The sequence below is a fragment of the Stegostoma tigrinum genome, chromosome 3 (genome assembly GCF_030684315.1).
Source record: "Stegostoma tigrinum isolate sSteTig4 chromosome 3, sSteTig4.hap1, whole genome shotgun sequence".
Lineage (NCBI taxonomy): Eukaryota > Metazoa > Chordata > Chondrichthyes > Orectolobiformes > Stegostomatidae > Stegostoma > Stegostoma tigrinum.
Window position 1 is genome coordinate 119,948,637 of NC_081356.1, and position 16,139 is coordinate 119,964,775.

A 16,139-nucleotide genomic window follows, 5' to 3' on the forward strand; every position below is an offset into this window, starting at 1 on the left:
ACATTGCGTGTAATATCCATTGGGATTGTTTTAACTGGAATTTAGAAGAGTGAGGGGGTATCTCATAGAAACCTATAAAATTCTAATAGTATTAGACAGGTTGGATGCAGGAAAGATGCTCCTAATTACGGGGGAAATCGAGAATCATGGTCATAATTTGAGAAGAGATAGCAAGAAGTGCAAATACTAGAGTCAGAGATAAAACAGTGTGGAGCTGGAAGAACACAGCAAACCAGGCAGCATCAGAGGAGCAGGAAAGTTGACATTTTCAGTCGGGACCCTTCTTCTGAAGCTCTTCCTCTGATACTGCCTGGCTTGCTGTTCCTCCAGCTCCATATTGTGTTATCTCATAATTTAAGAGTTTTTGAAATGTTTTGAACATTTTTTATTTACTTACAGATGAGCCCATAGAATTCATTACCACAGAAAATGGTTGAGGATGAAACATTGTGTGTTTTCAAGAGGAAGGTGGGTTTAGCTCTTGTGGCTAAGGGGATACAGGGGTGGACAGGATTGGGGTCTTGGACTTAACAATCAGCCATGACTATATTGAATGGTAACGCAGGCTGGAGGAGTCAAATGGCTCTATTCCTGCTCCTTTCTTCTATGTTTCAATGTTTCAAATAATGAAGTATTCTATGAGTATGAAATTGCCAGGCTGGTGCTTGACTTGCCCTTGGTAGGTGTCCCCCACTAATTCATCAAGAGAACTTTGCAGAATTATCGCTGGGCTGTTAATCCAGAGACCCAGATAATGTTCTGGGGACACAGGTTCAAATCAGTCTGATGGTGCAATTTGTATTCAATAAAATATCTGGAATTAAGAATCAACGGATGAACATGAATCCATTGTCCATGGTCAGGAAAAACGCATCTGGTTCACTAATGTCCTTTAAGGAGGGAAACTGCCATCCTTGATAACAAGGTGTGGAGCTGGAGGAACACAGCAGGCCAAGCAGCATCTTAGGAGCAGGAAAACTGACATTTCGGGCCTAGATCCTCTGATGAAGCGTCTAGGCCCAAAACGTCAGCTTTCCTGCTCCTCTGATGCTGCTTGGCCTGCTGTGTTCATCCAGCTCCATGCCTTGTTATCTTGGATTCTTTAGCATCTGCAGTTCCTATTATATTTAAAACTGCCATCCTTACCTGGTCTGGGCTACATGTGATGCCAGGCCCACAACAATGCGGTTGACTTTTAACTGCCCTCTGGGCAATATTGGATGGGCAATAAATGTTGCCTGGCCACTGATGCCCTCACCTGTTGAATGAATAAAGAAAAAAATAATTTGTGGGTGCCTAGATGTGGCTAGGTTGTCCATCCAGTTTCATTCCTTTCTTTAGGCTTTGTAGCCGCTCGATAAAAATGAATGGCTTGCTAAGCCCATTTGGAGGGCAGTCAAGAACCAATCACTTTGCTGAGATTCTGGAGTCACATGTAGGCCTGACCAAGTAAGGACAGCAGTTTTCTTTCCCTGCAGGGTATTTGTGAAGCAGATGACTTTCTATGATAATCAGCATTGGATACATTGTTAGCTTTAAATTGCAGATAATTTTTAGATTCAAATTTCACCCTCTGCTATTGTGCAATTCAAATCCATGTGTGCAGAATATTAATCTAGGATCTGGAATACTTAACCAGTCAAAGCTTCCCTGTTCACTTACCCTGAGAGAGCTAAGCTTACACTTCAGCAACGTTATGGAGTGCAGCTTGATTACGCTTGTATTCAGTTCAGAGGATCATCACATGATAGAGTATTTATGATACTGTTTATAGCAGTTATAGTATATTTATAGTTCAGCCCATTACATCTATTTTAGCTCTCTGAAAGAACAACTCAGCACCCACCCTGTTTTTCCCAATTGCCTAGAGACATTTTTCTCTTGAAATTATACAGCCCATATTTTTATTTATTTTAGACTGTGGACCCCAATTTTCATCTGAAAACCACAATTGAATCTGCTCTATCAAACTCTCAGGAAAAGCAATCTGGATGCTAACCATTCAGTGCTTAATCGTGTTTCCGCAGGTTACCGTCACATGAAGAATAAGCTAAGCGCTGTTCAGATAGTGGAATTAAGCCAGTAAGCTTACACTTTTACAACAGTGTCCTTTCATAGGAATTTGCTGTTCCTTTTATGGAGATTCACATGGTCAGAACACATACTGGGAATTCAGAAATGAACTCACCTAATCTGCAATGTACAAAATTTTCAATCCTTTAACATTGGTGGGTAGCAAGTCTCACAGGCTGTGGATCACGTGCACTTACTTCTATTTTTCTTGTGGCTAATTACCATGATTCTTCCTTGATGTGCACAGTTTGTTGCTAGATATTATGAAATGTACTCAGTATGAACGTGGAACTCATTTACAGATGTAATTCTTTTTAAAAACTCCCGATTTGTTAATTGAACACCAGTGCCTGCCCTCCCTGTTAACAGTAAATTGAAGTGAAACAAACATTTTTTGCTCCACAGTCACCTGATCTAACGTTTCCACCAATGACCACTTTCACGTTCATTATAGGCAATTATCTAAGTCAGGCTAACAATACTCATCCTTTGCCGTGGCTTCAGGTACACATTGCAAAGATGTAATTTATAATATATAATTGCCTCATCTACTTTCAAGGATTTTGATAAATAGTTAACATACAGCACACTATTCACAGTCCTTGCAAGATAGTAATAGGGTGTTGTGGCACTTTGGTAGTGACCCTACCTTTCAGCTTGGTGGTCTGGGTTCAAGTTCCTCCTGCTCCTGAGGTGTGTAATAGCATCTTTGAACGGTTTGATTGGGAAAATACTCTTGAAAACAACCACTCTGTCACTAACCTTCCTTAATTATGTTGTAACCTCCTTATTCTGCACACATCTTTCACAGAAATCTATGTCTGAATCAATTCAGTTGGGTTTTACCTTTACCACAGAAGCAACATATTTCTCACAAGAGTCTCAAATGACATCCTGTGTCCAAATTAACCCACTCCTCTCTCCACCTTCTGGATCTGTCTGTAGCCTTTGACATGGTTCATTATCATTCAACTGTTGTCCAGTAGGTGGGCTGTACTCCAGCCAAGCATCTTACTTACCTACCTAATCATAGGAAGAATGCTTTCTCCTTTACTCTCATATTGTTGTGCCTGCTATTTGCCAAAGCATCATAAGGCCACCATTTCCTGTTCCTCATCTACATGCTGCCCTCTAGTGACATCATCCAAAAGCTCAGCATTAACATTCGTATGATGCTGACCATCCAACTCTATGGAATAATTATATTAGAAGACTACTTATAAAATTATAGACTGGCATAATAGTAGCAGAAGAGATGGAGAGGGCAATAGCTCCTTCAGTGAGGTCCAGCAAATTTCCTTCAGCAGTATGATTCCAGTCCAATGAGAAAGGAAACACTGTGAAACCTCATTATGAAAAATGGCATCGATCACATGTCTCTAGAGGAATGTATAGGATTTAGAGATTATTGTTACAACATTTGTTGCCATACTGATAACAAAGGTCATGGGGGGGAAGTGGGACCGTGGAGTGTAGACCACAATCAGATCAGCCATGATATTATTGAAAAACACTTGAGGGCTGTATGGACCACTCCTAATTTACAAAATGTTTGCGTGTATTCTTAAGGTTTTTTTTCTGTGGAAAATCACAAATTGAGTCTCCTGGTAGTCAAGCCAGCCCAGCGCTGACTTGCCCTTTGGAAACCTACTCTTAAGTCATAAGGCACTAATTCTGAGACTTCCACGCCTCACTTTTTCCCCAAACTTTTGGTCATGGGAAATTGGGAAAAGGGCTGGTTTGAAAGACAATGATTGTGGATAGGTTGCTGCACCTTTTTTTCAATAAAAGTTACCTCACACTTATTACAAGTGGTGTTCACACAGGTCTTTTTGCAACAGTGGGAAAAGGTCCAGTTGTAAATGAGCTGGAGCCACAGGGTTGCATACAAACAGAGATTTAGCCAATACCGAGTAGCTGATAGGTCTGTAGGCCAGGGATCAGTTATGGAGAACAGACTTCCTTCCTGTTAATGTGTCTCCCAGGTGGCTGAAAATGTTTTGGAAGGTGTGGGTGGGGAAATGTTTTTGCAAAGCAGTCAAAGTTCTGCAATGGATAGAGGTATTCTTGCTCTGTAGCAAAAGATAACCAATAGTTTATCCTTCTCCAAGTTCTTCAAGCACTGCAACTTTCCCCCCACAGTGGTCAAGAATGCCCTTGACCGCGTCTCCCACATTTCCCGCAACACATTCCTCACACCCCGCCCCCGCCACAACCGCCCAAAGAGGATCCCCTTCGTTCTCACACACCACCCCACCAACCTCCGGATACAACGCATCATCCTCCGACACTTCCGCCATCTACAATATGACCCCACCACCCAAGACATTTTTCCATCCCCACCCTTGTCTGCTTTCCAGAGAGACCACTCTCTCCGTGACTCCCTTGTTCGCTCCACACTGCCCTCCAACCCCACCACACCCGGCACCTTCCCCTGCAACCGCAGGAAATGCTACACTTGCCCCCACACCTCCTCCCTCACCCCTATCCCAGGCCCCAAGATGACTTTCCATATTGAGCAGAGGTTCACCTGCACATCTGCCAATGTGGTATACTGTATCCATTGTACCCGGTGTGGCTTCCTCTACATTGGGGAAACCAAGTGGAGGCTGGGGGACCGCTTTGCAGAACACCTTCGCTCGGTTCGCAATAAACAACTGCACCTCCCAGTCGCAATTTCCCAGTCCCATTTCCACTCCCCCTCCCATTCTTTAGATGACATGTCCATCATGGGCCTCCTGCAGTGCCACAATGATGCCACCCGAAGGTTGCAGGAACAGCAACTCATATTCTGCTTGGGAACCCTGCAGCCCAATGGTATCAATGTGGACTTCACCAGCTTCAAAATCTCCCCTTCCCCCACCGCATCCCAAAACCAGCCCAGTTCGTCCCCTCCCCCCACTGCACCACACAACCAGCCCAGCTCTTCCCCTCCACCCACTGCATCCCAAAACCAGTCCAACCTGTCTCTGCCTCCCTAACCTGTTCTTCCTCTCACCCATCCCTTTCTCCCACCCCAAGCCGCACCTCCATCTCCTACCTACTAACCTCATCCCACCTCCTTGACATGTCCGTCTTCCCTGGACTGACCTATCCCCTCCCTACCTCCCCACCTATACTCTCCTCTCCACCTATCTTCTTTTCTCTCCATCTTTGGTCCGCCTCCCCCTCTCTCCCTATTTATTCCAGAACCCTCACCCCATCCCCCTCTCTGATGAAGGGTCTAGGCCCGAAACGTCAGCTTTTGTGCTCCTGAGATGCTGCTTGGCCTGCTGTGTTCATCCAGCCTCACATTTTATTATCTTACAGTAGTTTATCCTCATCAGTTGTTGTCAGCTTTGAATAAATAGACCAGTGACCTCTACAAATATGAACCAGGCAACCTGTGCTCCCGCAAACAAGTGCAAGAATATGGAGTAGGAAGATTGAGAGGCAGCATTCTGATCAACAAAAAATCATCTGAGCAAACTACTCAGATAAGAACAACTGAACTGCCTTCCCAGTTGTGGTCTCCTCCAATAACACCCATTTTTTTATTGTGTTTGTATTCATGTATGTATAGACTGGAGGTTTTAGAAGTGGGTTGCAGTTTTCTAAGGCAGAGTTACATGTTGATGGTTCATAATTGTTTGTCTGTAGTTAGAACCTATTTATTTATCATAAATAGTCATTCTTGTTCATTACAATGACCTGGCCCATGCTTCCTATCAACCAGAGTCTAAAAGATTGGTAAATTAGGGAATTCTGTGCGCATTTTATTTTTTTTTAATATCTATGATGACTTTGGAAGTAGCAAGACTTGATTCTCAGCATGTTACTCAAGTGAGGTGTAAGATGCGGTGTAACCATCTGAGAGTATAAGTATGTAAAGTTGCTGGGTGAGTGATGGGGTAGGGCGCCAGGTGGGTAAGGGTGATGGGAAAATATTTGGGGTACGGTTTATGAGAGTGAGTGAATTGTCAGGGTAGCTCTGTTCTCATCTGAAGATGGGTAGTCTTAGGCATTAGAAGGTGGCACATGGGTCAGCTTTAATGTGGGGTGTGTTGGGAGGAAGTCTGGGCATGTCATGGATCTGGGCATTGGGCTGCCATGTACAAGGGAAACTAAATAGAAGGAGGAGTTCATGTTAGGTCATGCAAGAGTCAGGGATTGCATGGCATATTTGGATGTCTGTTTGGGGTGGTGTGAATCGAATGTGACTGGGGAAATCACTGGTGAATCAGGAGGATCACCTTAGTACTTACTCAGGCATTGCAACTGCTTGTAATTGCTCTTACATTTCCTGGGTAGATTACACCTTAGGATTAGCAAATGTGTTGGCAGCTTCCAGATGCTGGGTTATTGCCCATCGGAAGTTTCAACTTCTGGGCCAATTCCTAGAAAATCAGCTTCATCTCGCCTTCAGCACTTCGCCACCCCGCAGCTCCTGTTCACGCCTCTGTGATGACTGTCTTCTCTTCTGAAATTCTGGGCATTTGTGTTAGACTCCCAGAAAACTATTGTCCATCAATTTGGTTGGAGTTATTTTGATGTTGTTGGAAATGGATATATCCAATTGTTATTTTTCATGTGTTCAACTGTGTAGGTTATTGATTTTTATACAGAAGAGCAAACTATAATAAAGTTAAAAAGTTTGAACTAATATGTTTATAACAATATATAGCTAATTATTTTTAATAAAAATCTGTGAATCAGTACTTGCAATTTATAAGATGTTTTAAAAAGTGTATTTTTATTTAGAATTTTCCCTCAAGCTTATTTAATGGTGCAATCCAGTCTGAATTTACCACTGCTCACACCTAATCATTTATTTTTCTGCTTGAGTTTAAGTTCTGAATTAGAATTCGATAAAAAGAAAAAAGAGCAATTTAGAAAACATGATTTTTTTTATAAAATTATATCTCAGTCTATAGGGCAGCACAGTGGCTCAAGGGGTGGCATGTGTGGCTCAGTGTTTAGCCTTAGAGCACCAGGGACCCAGGTTCAATTCCACTCTCAGGTGACTGTCTGTGTGGAGTTTGCACATTCTCCCTGTGTTTGCGTGGGTTTCTGCGGGGTGCTCTGGTTTCCTTCCCCAGGCACAAAGATGTGTAGGCTCGGTGGATTGGCCATGCTTAATTGACCATAGTGTTCAGGGATGTGTATCTTCGGGGTGTTAAAAGGGGAATGGGTGGGATGCTCCAAGGGTCAGTGCGGATTTGTTGGGCCGAAGGGTCTGTTTCCACTGTAGGGATTCTTTGATTCACGCTTTTTGGTGCTTTGCTGAGTTGTGGCTGCATTTAGAATTTCACTGAACATAACTAATCTTCTGTGATTTCAATTGGTATGCTATAATATCTATCAATTGGATATTGAAAAATTGCTTCATAAAGTGAATAGCCTCTACAATAATGTAGTTTGCATTTTTAAAAAGCTACTGTTTCATGGGAAGTAAATCAGAAGTTGTGAATTAGGACAAATATTTGAAGGAATTAAACATATTTCTGGCATCATATATGCTGTTGTTTAGGAGGTGCACTTTGGATGTCCTTGGAGAATATAAAGCAATCATGGATCGTTGTTATGTCACCAATATCATTGATACTCAGCAAAAAAAAAGACACGTACAATATGACAGTGGCAAGGTTACAAAGGGGGCACTACATCTGCAGTTGTTACATCTCATTTATCGCAAGTTCTTTCTGAAAAGGCTGTTGGGCACTGATTATACTTTGATATGACTGTTAATTCAAAAATTTCAGTATAAAATTAATTGCAGACTCAAGACCTTGACTCAGAAGGAGATAAAAAAAGCTCCTGTATCCAATAATTAAGAAATGAAATAGACTAAATTCACCCTTGTAATGATTTCATATTACTTCCTCAAGCAAAAAGCAGGTGCAATTAAGACTTATTTGAACTGAGGTTAAGAGAAAAAGGCCTGCTCACTCGAAGTGAAAAGAGAGATAAAACAAACTATATAGGAAAGAGATAAAGATAGCGGCTAAATTGCTGGCTACAGTCCAAACAGTTGGAAACGGAATGAAAAGCCGGAAGTCAGAGTTAAGACACTTTGAGCTTTGGAAAATTTATCCTTTGAATATCTACAGTAGCAACGTAATAGTGAATTTCAAGTAAGAAGAAAGTGAATTCTGCACATTTTGAACTATTTGGAAGGCGAAGCAAAATATTAAATATGGATAAAACTACCTTGGTTTTATTTATAACACGGTGGATTTATCTGAAGACTAGGCAAATTAAACTAATGCATTATTATCTTCAATTAAGAGTGAAATGAAATATGAGAAATTGTTAAATTAATAGCTACAAATTCAAATTAAATTATTCAGGGACTTTGAAAAGTCAGTTGAAGGTGGAAGAAACCAATACATGTTTTCTAGAACCATCATGGTTGTGGCAATGAATAAAGGTATACACATGGTGGCATTTTCACAGATAACGGACACAGAAGATGGCATTAACACTGCAGAATATAAATGGAACTCAGGGCAGGTAACATTTTCTCTTCTCAGTATGATTCACCAAGCTGACATGATGCTTAAGATTATAAAAATGTGATTACAACACATTTGATGAACATTCATGTCAAGATAAATGGAATGCAATAGGACATAATCATTTTATGGAGCTTTAAGTATTAAAGCTTTAGTAGTTGTGGGCAAGATGGTTGAAGTTGGTAAATTGACTTTAACAGTCTGATAAGAAATAGTCATCAGGTCATGGGAGTTGGGAAGATTCATTTTGGGGGAAAGTACCACTCCATGCCCCATCCATGCACCTTAGCTTCACCAACACTTCCCTCCCCCGACCCCATTACACTTCAAACTTTTCATGCCAATATGTATCCAGACTACTGCACAGACCCGTCATGCTCTCCGTGCTATGGTGCCTTTTCAACCAATAAGCCCTATGCTGACAATAGAATATTTTAAAAAAGAGCTTCCAAAACACAGCAATTACCCATTAACTTTCCACTTCCTTTTATAAAGCTGCTTTGACAATACCGTTCTGAGGAAGTGTCACCGGACCTGAAATATTAACTCTGATTTTTTTCCTTCCCAAATGCTACCAGAGCTGATGAGCTTTTCCAGCAACTTCTGTTATTGTTCCTGCTTTCACTATAGGTTGATTAAGGTGATTAAAGTGTCAATTAACCTTTAACATATCAACAGCAAAACTGCATAAAAACAAAGTTGCTGGAAAAGCTCAGCAGATCTGGCAGCATCTGTGAAGGGAAAAAACAGAATTAACGTTTCAGGTCCAGTAACTCTTCCTCAGTATTAGCAATTATTTGAAGCTTCATCTTGTATCAATAAAATGGTGCAATTGACAGAATAGATTGGAGAGCTAGAGTCCTTTTTACAGTGATGTTTTGCCTGTGGATTAACTGTTTCAACACTCTAACAGATGTTCGAGTTCTCAAAGTCTTCTAATAGATTCTTGATGAAGAGAAGGTATTCTCGGTTGTTTGAAAGTTCAAACTAGAGATCATAACTATAAGCTAAAAACAGATGTACGAATAATAGATATAAATAAAATAATGAATAAATGTATTAAAGACTTCATCAGAAAGATCTTTACGCAGAGACTGGTTCAAATGTGTAACTGGTTACAATTTAGTGTTGTTGAAACAGCTAATTAAGTAAGCGTCTGAAGAAGAGTTGACTAGAAGTACATATTGAGGGAAGTGTGCATTGATGGAGGTATAAAGATGAGAGGATGCTCATGGGAACATGGCATTGACTTGGTGGCCAAATTGCCTGTTCCGACACTCTAACTGCTAAATGGTTTTCATATCATATTGAAAAATTCAACACTCCTTTGAGAAAGACATCTTTGGATTTGTCTACAGAGGTCTGTTGTGTCTGTCCAAAAATTAAAGCATTCTGTTATTGAATGCTTATCCTTTTTGTCATATCTCACCATTAAAATCACAGTTACTTTTTATTCTGGCCTGTTCTTTTTCCAGAATTACAATTGAAAACCCTCCTATGTCTTTCAGTTTTATTGTACTTCTATAATTCACAAATGTTGAAAACTCACAATGAAATTCAGAAATCGCTATTCCTTGCTTTTTATATAAAATTTCTCTCCGGACTTGTTAAAACACTGAAAACTGTTGAGACACTGAAACTCTCTGTGGTAAACAGTAGAACTTAAATTCAATGAAAGAAAAATCTGGAATTAGGAGTCTCACGATGACCATGAATCCATTATAGATTTTTGGGGAAAAAATCCCATCCAGTTCATTAATGCCCTTCAAGGAAGAAAACTGCTGTCTTTACCTGGTCTGGCCGACGTGTGACTGCAGATCTACAGCAATGTGGTTGACTCTTAACTGCCCTGTTGTTAATTAGTGATGGCCAATAAATGCTGTCCTAGCCAATGATACCCTCAGCCTGTGAAAGATCTACCATCATTGTTCAATGCTCTGGACTTCAACATGAATTCAGGAGACAGCATGATGGCTAATGGTTAGCACTTCTGCCTCACAGTGCCAGGGACCTGGGCTTGATTCCAGCCTCAGGCGGCTGTTTGTGTGGAGTGTGTACATTTTCCCTGTGTCTGCGTGTGTTTCTTCCAGGGTGCTCCAGTTTCCTCCCACAGTCTAAAGATGTGCAAGTTAGGTGGATTTGCCATGCTAAAGTGTCCAGGGACGTGCAGTTTAGGCAGTTTAGTCATGTGAAATGCAGGGTTACAGGGTAGGGGGGCTGGGTCTAGTTGCTGCACTCTGCAGAGTGTGGGTGGGCCAAATGGTGTGACTCCACACTGTAGGTATTCTATGAAACACATGTTTTTACGGAATCCAATCTCCTTTGTAGGGGTTAACAAAGTGTGGAGCTGGATGAACACAGCAGGCCAAGCAGCATCTCAGGAGCACAAAAGCAGATGCTCCAGGCCTAGACCCTTCCGAAACGTCAGCTTTTGTGCTCCTGAGATGCTGCTTGGCCTGCTGTATTCATCCAGCTCCACACTTTGTTATCTCGGATTCTCCAGCATCTGCAGTATAATTTACATTTAATACCTGTATAAGTGGCTCATCTCTTGTGATGTGGGATGCTTCAAGGGGCGGTTTGGACTTGTTGGGCCGAAAGGGCCAGTTTCCACACTGTAGGGAATCTAATCTAAGCCCAAACTCAAAAAAAGGGGCAGCACGGTGGCTCAGTGGTTAACACTGCAGCCTCACAGCACCAGGGACCCAGGCTCAATTCCCACCTTGGGCGACTGTCTGTGTGGAGTTTGCACATTCTCCCTGTGTCTGCGTGGGTTTCCTCCGGGTGCTCTGGTTTCCTCCAAAGATGGGTTAGGTGGATTGGCCGTGCTAAATTGCCCATAGTGTTCAGGGATGTGTGGGTTATAGGGGAATGGGTCTGAGTGGGATGCTTCAAGGGGCAGTGTGGACTTGTTGGGCCGAAAGGGCCTGTTTCCACACTGTAGGGAATCTAATCTAATCTAATCTAAAGTGGTAGTGTCCCTATATCTGAGCCATTATGCCTGGGCTCAAGTCAAGAGGTGTGCAACAGCATCTCTGAACAGGTTGATTAGAAAATTTCTAAAGCACAAAGCCAGGTAGTTAGCATTGTTTAGTTCAGATGCTCCACCAGCAACCCTGCTTCATCATTTGGTTGCCCAATGAAAGATTTTCATGAGGCCTTCCTCAGCGATAATAACTTTCCACTCATGAACTTGGTGCATACCTGCAATTGTCTTATTTATTTATTTACTTTAATCTTTTGCAAAAGAAGAGAGGCTCAGTTTTTTTTAAAAGGACAGATGTCGACTTTGAAAGTGTTGCCGCTGTACCTGAGGTAGGAGAATCATTTACAGCCTTAGCCACCGTAGGGACCACAAAGTGTGGGGCTGGATGAACACAGCAGGCCAAGCAGCATCCCAGGAGCACAAAAGCTGACGGCTCGACCAAGCTGGCCGATGGTTTATCTTTTTGGTTTCTATCCAGAAGTGCTATCACACTCGGCCCAACAACTTGAACCACCACATAATAACTGGTGGCAATTTTCACGTATTAACTACCACCAATAATTCATCTGTGTTCCAATTAATTAATTTACATGAAAATGTAAAGTCTGTTAAGGGCAGTGCAGGCCACCTATGGTAAGGGAGAGATAGGAGAGAACAGGAGTGCTAATTCAAATTGGAACTTGAAAGGGGAGATAAAGCAGCCTGTGATTTGTGCTGCTAACCCTATCTCTTAAGGCATTGATGGTATTAGTAGATACCACATGTTCCTTCGCCAAAGACGCCCAACATGAATGTGAAGCCAATGGGTTAATGTGGATGGGGTAAATCAGTATGTGTTATTACTGTTATTCTCATGCAAAGCAATGAGAGGAGAAGTTAGTGAAGGCAGTGATTTATGCCAAATGGTACAGGATTATAAAAAGGGGAATTGTCAAAGATATTAGATAATATCTGTTTGATAGCCTTACAAGAAGCATGAGAGAAAAAATTAAAAGTAAAGTTGGAAGAATTAAACCTATGGGAGCTTACATGGACAATGAGACTATCGCACAATTTTAATCTAAAAGTGACGACAATGCCACAAATTTAACAAAATCTGAACTTTTTTATGACAATAAGACCAAGATTAGATTTTAGCTGAACACTGAATTGGAGAAATTCCTATCAAATTGAAGCTGGCCTCCTGAATTTACAGGGTAACATTTCCCTTGATGTGATAGGAAATCTCACCTCAGGTATCACTGCTGATGTGTCTTTAGACAAAAAGCTGCCACCATCCTCAATTCCTGAGTAGGCTTAAAGGACTTGACCAAAACCACCACATGGTTACTGAGAAGATGTTGTCCAAATCAAAATGTTGCAGTCAGGGCCAAGTTACTTAGTAAATTAGATATTGTAGGTTGACTCCATTCCTCAGGATCAGCCATGAAGAGTACAACACCTGCAAGTCTGGTTTGAGGTTGCCACCATTTTTTTTTCTATCTTCAAAATCTGGAGAAACACCCTAAAATGTAGGAAGACAGTCAATGACCTTCTTCACTCCACCAGTGTCAGAGCTATCATCTTCTTTCTGACATGTTACACTCACTCTGTGCTAGTATACCCATCAGCCACCAAGGTTCTTGCTCTATGATTCTCACTCTTGATATCTTCCTTCTCTAGCTGTCACCAACCCCAATCCCCAGATACTACTGACTCTGTATACCCTCTATGCTGTCCGTTCATTCATTTGGGACCCTGACACATTTGCACCAAAAGTTACACTTGGGCCATCGATTTTCAAGTTCCTTAACGCCTACCTCTATCTCTGACTCCTCAGGGAGTACAACACATAAATACATTGTGGGCGGCATGGTGGCTCAGTGGTTAGCACTGCAGCCTCACAGCTCCAGGGACCCGGGTTTGATTCTAGCCTCGGGCGACAGTCTGTGTGGAGTTTGCACATTCTCCCTGTTTCTGCATGGGTTTCCTCTGAGTGCTCCGGTTTCCTCCCACAGTCCAAAGATGTGCAGGCTAGGTGGATTGGCCGTGCTAAATTGCCCATAGTGTTCAGGGGTGTGTGGATTATAGATGAATGGGTCTGGGTGGGATGCTTCAAGGGGCGGTGTGGACATGTTGGGCCAAATGGCCTGTTTCCACACTGTTGGGAATCTAATCTAATAGGGCAGGAATAAGTCAAGACAGATAGTGAGCTGCCCAACATTCAGCTCCTCATCTTGTGAGAAGAGGATCCTTATCATTTTAACTGGACTACGGACAATGTCCAAGCCCTAGGACTGGTATAAGAGGCTCCCTTTGATTTATTGAGCTGGGAACCCTAATCGAAGACTATCCATGCTATCATTGCCAGCTGTACTCAATCATGACGGGCTTCCTGGTTTTGTATCTGTGTTAAGCAGCATAGCAGGACTGAAGTGCTGTGAGCCTGACATTTCTGGTTGAGGGAAAAGGTACAAATATGCAAGGCAATGCAAGGATGCAGTCAGCATCCAGATAGGCTCAAACTGAGTGAGTGCTAAGAGAACAAGTGGATAGCCCAGACATCTAGCCAGGTCCAGCCTGTGATCTGGGTGTATGCCTGTGATTCCAAAGCGTTCTTACTATGGCACGACAATGATAAACAATACAGCAACATACCACAGGCACAAAAGTGCAGGAGTGGATTGAAGATGTGACCCCAGGGTATCTAGGGTCTGGCATATGTTGACTGTCAAAGTCCATGGATGTGGGGTGCATATGACCAGTGCTCACACATCATGCCCTGAGATATTGATGCCCAGTGTCCAACACAGCTGTCCTTTGGAGTCAGCGGTGGGCTGAATTCGCCAGGCACCCACTTGATTTCCACATCAAGAATTCTAAACATCTCGTTTACTCGAGATGGTTCGTTAAGTGGAAAGCTACATTTCAATGAAACAAGATGTACAGTTAATAATACAGCTATTAAACAATAATTCTTCTTAATAGGCAATTTGCTGCTCCCAAGTGGGAATCTTGTTTCAATACTCACAATTAAAAGAGGTAGCAGATGCTACTAGCATTGAAAATGGCCTCAATGAACTTCTCATCATAGATCTCTCATCATAACCCACATCATGCTGCTTCCAGTAAGATTTTACATCGGTTCTGAGGAAGTGCCCCTGGACACAAAACGTCAACTTTGAATTTTTCTTTACAGATGCTGCCAGGCCTGCTGAGATTTTCCAGCAACTTCTGTTTTTGTGCAAGTCTTTGCATCAAGTTATTGGGAGGATTGGGAGACTAAATAACACATCCATCCCTTTCAAGATCCTCAGGTGTTCTGCCTTTCTCCAAAATCTTTTTCATCATATTTTCGGATTGTGTGGAACTTAATACAATGTTCAACATTAACCCTTTCAGAATCATTACCTTGTACAGCATCTCTTACTGACTCAAGTTCTTCTAAAAAAAAATTGTCATTTCTTTCAACGCTTTGATATAACTGTTAGCCCAAAATAATCCAATGCACCAAAGAGTAAACACAGAGAGTACCTAACCAAAAAACAAAGAGCTGTGGATGCTGGGAATCTGAAACAAAACCAGATATAGCTGGAGAAACTCAGCAGGTCTGGCAGGGTCTGTGGAGTGAAAGCAAAGCTCAGATTTTGAGTCTAGTGACTTGACGAAGAGATAGACAATACGTGGTAATGGACCCCTGAGAAAGAGAGGAAACAGTAGTCGGGCAGACGGAAGAATGGGTAATGGTGAACCAGGGGGACAAAAAAAGCTAATAATAAGGGCCATTAGTCTGTGCAAATGGGTTGGCTGTTGTGGTAGCAGACCATGTGATACCAAGGCCTGGTGTGTGGGGATGGGAGAAGGACATGGAAGAAGCTGTTCAGGCCCTAAAATTATTGAACAGAAAATACCTATTCCTTCATGGTTTTCCTTAACAGTTGGGCTAATCGATTTTTATATCCTATATGATATATCCTATGATAATGAGATATATATGTTGGAGTATTTGTAACAGACCATCTCTTAATCTTAGAGCCAATGAACAGATCTAAGAGCTGATTTATCCTCGATATCAGCTCTTAAAAGTTCTGTGTATGAAAGGCACAGCACAAAATAATTTTTGTCAAAGAACAGTTCATATTGAGCAACCTTTTATATTCTGCATCTTTTGTGAAAAAATTTCTGAAAAACAATGAAAATAATATGTCTCCAAATAATTGACCCAAATCATTGCTGCCCTGAGTTTTCCAAGTGGAGGCTTCCCTTAATCAAAATGATAAAATTAATAAAATGTTATAAATTATGAAATATAAACCAAAAATCCAAAATGGTTCATCAATAAAGGCCGATCAGTCCATCGGGCCTTTTGCTGTCTCATTTAATACACTTATTTCCTTGTCATAGAAGCCATCTGTTGTCATCCCCTGACGAAAGCAAACAACTTCAGGGAAAAGATCCAATTATTAAAGCTTCACCTTCTCTCCCCAAAAATCGTACTCATTATCAAAGTTAAAGTTTGAAATTTGAATAGTATTTATTCATGAAACACATCTTATGGCATTGAGATGACACCACAATCTGTTGCTGAAGCTTTTGCTAGGTGAATG